The sequence below is a fragment of the Rhinolophus sinicus genome, chromosome 11, assembly GCF_057876585.1.
Source record: "Rhinolophus sinicus isolate RSI-liver-muscle chromosome 11, RSI-T2T, whole genome shotgun sequence".
Taxonomy (NCBI): Eukaryota; Metazoa; Chordata; class Mammalia; order Chiroptera; family Rhinolophidae; genus Rhinolophus; species Rhinolophus sinicus.
The window spans coordinates 17,446,692-17,449,773 of record NC_142511.1 but is presented as its reverse complement, the minus strand read 5'-3'; the positions used below and the strand labels follow the sequence as shown (position 1 = coordinate 17,449,773).

Here is a 3,082-nt window from a genome sequence, read left to right as displayed (position 1 = left end):
CAGAGATGATGGATTTAGCAGATAAGAGCATTAAAAGAACTATTCTGAACATGTTCCACAGGCTGAGGAAGATAGAGAAAAACATAAAAACAATTAAGGGAGAAATAGAATATACCAAAAAGATCCAAATGAATCTAGAAGTGAAAAATACAATATTTGAAATGAAAAATATATTGTGTGGCATTAAGAGCAAATCAGATAACACAGTGAATCAGTGAAATGAAGACACAGCAATAGAAACTGTCCAAAGAAAAAAGGCAAAGAGAGAGAGAGAGAGAGAGAGAGAGAGAGAGAGAACGAGATTCAGTTACCTAACAATATCGAGTGGTATACCATATCTGTAATTTGAGTTCCAGAAAAGGAGGGCAGATAGAAAAATATTTTGAACAGATAATGGCTGAAATTTTCCTCAAATTGATAAAAAACTATAAACTCACAGATACAAGAAGTTCAATAAATTCCAAGAAGAATAAACATAAATAAATTTACGTCAAGTCACATCATAATCAAATTGCTTAAAACTAATGATAAAAATTAAAATCTTAAAAGTGGTCAGAGGAAAAAACATGTACAGAGGAACAAAGACAAGAATGATAGCATTCTTCTTGTCAGAAACTTTGCAAATTAGAGAAAGTGGATCAACATCTTTACTCCCGTGTTTCCCCAAAAATAAGACCTAGCTGGACCATCAGCTCTAATATGTCTTTTGGAGCAAAAATTAATATAAGACCCTGTACTATATTATATTATATTATATTATATTATATTATATTATACCCGGTCTTATACTAAAATAAGACTGGGTCTTATATTAATTTTTGCTCCGAAAGACACAGTAAAACTGATGGCCTGGCTAGGTCTTATTTTCGGGGAAACACAGTATACTAAAAATAAAAAACTGTCAACCTAGAATTCTGTACCCTATGAAAATATCTTCAGAAACAATAGCAAAACAAATACTTTTTCAAAGAAAAGTCAAAAGACTTTTTTGCCAGTAGACCTTCATTAGAAGAAATGTAAAAGGAAGTTCTTCAGCCAGAAAGTGATGAAAATTTGGATCTACACAAAGGAATAAAGAGTGTCAGAAATGATTAAATAGGCTAAATACACACACACAAAATTTTGCTTTTAAATCTCTTTAAAAGATAATTGATTAATGCAAGAATAATTGTAATGTATCTTGGGGTTGATAGCATACTCATACATTGAAATAAAATGTATTGCAATGGGGTGGCCGGTTAGCTCAGTTGGTTAGAGTGCATGCTTTTAACAACAAGGTTGCTGGTTTGATTCCCACATGGGATGGTGGGCTGCACCCCTGCAACTAAGATTGAAAACAGTGACTGGACTTGGAGCTGAGCTGTGCCCTCCACAACTAGATTGAAGGACAACTACTTGACTTGGAGCTGATGGGTCCTGGAAAAAATACACTATTACCCAATAAAATTAAAAATACATAAATAAATAAATAATAAATAAAATATATTACAACAATAGCACAAAAGACAAGAGAGAGGAAATGGAAGTATACTGTTGTAAGTTTATTTCACTATACATGACGTAATTTAAAATTATTTGAAGGTATACTGTGACAAGTTAAGGACAAGCTCTGTGTGGAAAGGGAGTTATGGCATGAATCATCACTACACCAGCCACTCCCCCAAGACAACCTTCCTGAACACTATCTTAAGGGACACTGCTAGGGAAAACACCCTGGGCCCTTTATTTCTCACCCAGAAAAGCCTGTCCATCAGCCAGTCCACCAGGCAAATTACAGCAGTGAAGAATACTTGTGTAGAGAGAAGAGCCGGGGTGCCAGGAGGGAATAAAGAGGATTCCAAGACCACCCCTGTGCTGAAGTATGTCCCCACCAAGGTTTCCTCACGTGTCAGTCTTCTTGTCACAGAGTTGGGTGTCCTGATACCAACATGAGAGTGTAGAGCTCCCGCCCGAGCCTGCGTCTGCCAGTTGTCCAGTCGCTGCTCCTTCCCAGTCGTGAAGTCAAAAGGAGAGGAATCTACTAAAAAATACCGTCTGGCTGCCCTTCTCAGCGCTCCACGCCTCATCACGCTTGTTGCCCGAAGCAGCCTAACTAAAGCTCTGGCCACACGGACGCTCGTGCCTCAGGTGTGCGCATCTTTTGCTACAGGCCCCAGACAATACGATGGAACATTCTATGAAATCCGTACTTACTGCCTTAAACCTTCAAAGATGAATGAGTTTCTGGAAAATTTTAAGAAAAACGTACATCTTCGGACAGCGCACTCTGAATTGGTTGGATACTGAAGTGTAGAATTTGGAGGCAGAGTGAATAAAGCGTTACATATTTGGAAGTATGATAATTTTACTCATCAAACTGAAGTTCAGAAAGCCTTGGCCAAAGATAAGGAATGGCAAGAACAATTTCTCATTCCAAATTTGGTTCTTATTGATAAACAAGAAAGTGAGATTACTTATCTGGTGCCATGGTGCAAATTAGAAAAGCCTGCAAAAGAAGGAGTCTATGAGCTGGTTACTTTTCAGATGAAACCAGGTGGGCCAGCTCTGTGGGGTGACGCGTTTAAAAGGGCAGTCAATGCCCATGTCAATCTAGGCTACTCGAAACTAGTTGGCGTTTTCCTCACAGAATATGGAGCCCTCAACAGAGTTCATGTTCTTTGGTGGAATGAGAGTGCAGACAGCCGTGCGGCTGGGAGACATCAGTCCCAGGAGGACCCCAGAGTCGTGGCAGCTGTGCGGGAAAGTGTTAATTACCTAGTGTCTCAGCAGAATATGTTCCTGATTCCTACGTCGTTTTCACCACTGAAATAGTTTTCCACTGACACAGGGAGCATTTCATGAATGGCCATAAGATGTATCTGCTAATGTTTAAATTCTCCCAAGAGTTTCTCACTTTTACTTGAAGAAGGTGGTAAGTTAACTCACGATGTGTCTACATTTTTAAAGCCACTTGTAATTTTTGTCTTTACCACCTCAGGAAATAGCTCTGTTCATTTTCCCCATGGCATTTCTGTAGCTATGATACATTAGCGATAGCTGCCGCTACTTCATGATGTTGAGTTTTCATTTCTTGCAGAAGATC

The 3,082-nt window shown here is 38.7% G+C and overlaps 1 pseudogene; it reads left to right on the top strand.

The window, feature by feature from the left end:
- Window positions 1-1,632: 1,632 nt before the first annotated feature.
- Window positions 1,633-2,863, top strand: LOC109441374 (protein NipSnap homolog 3A pseudogene; annotated as a pseudogene).
- The last annotated feature ends 219 nt before the right edge of the window (window positions 2,864-3,082 follow it).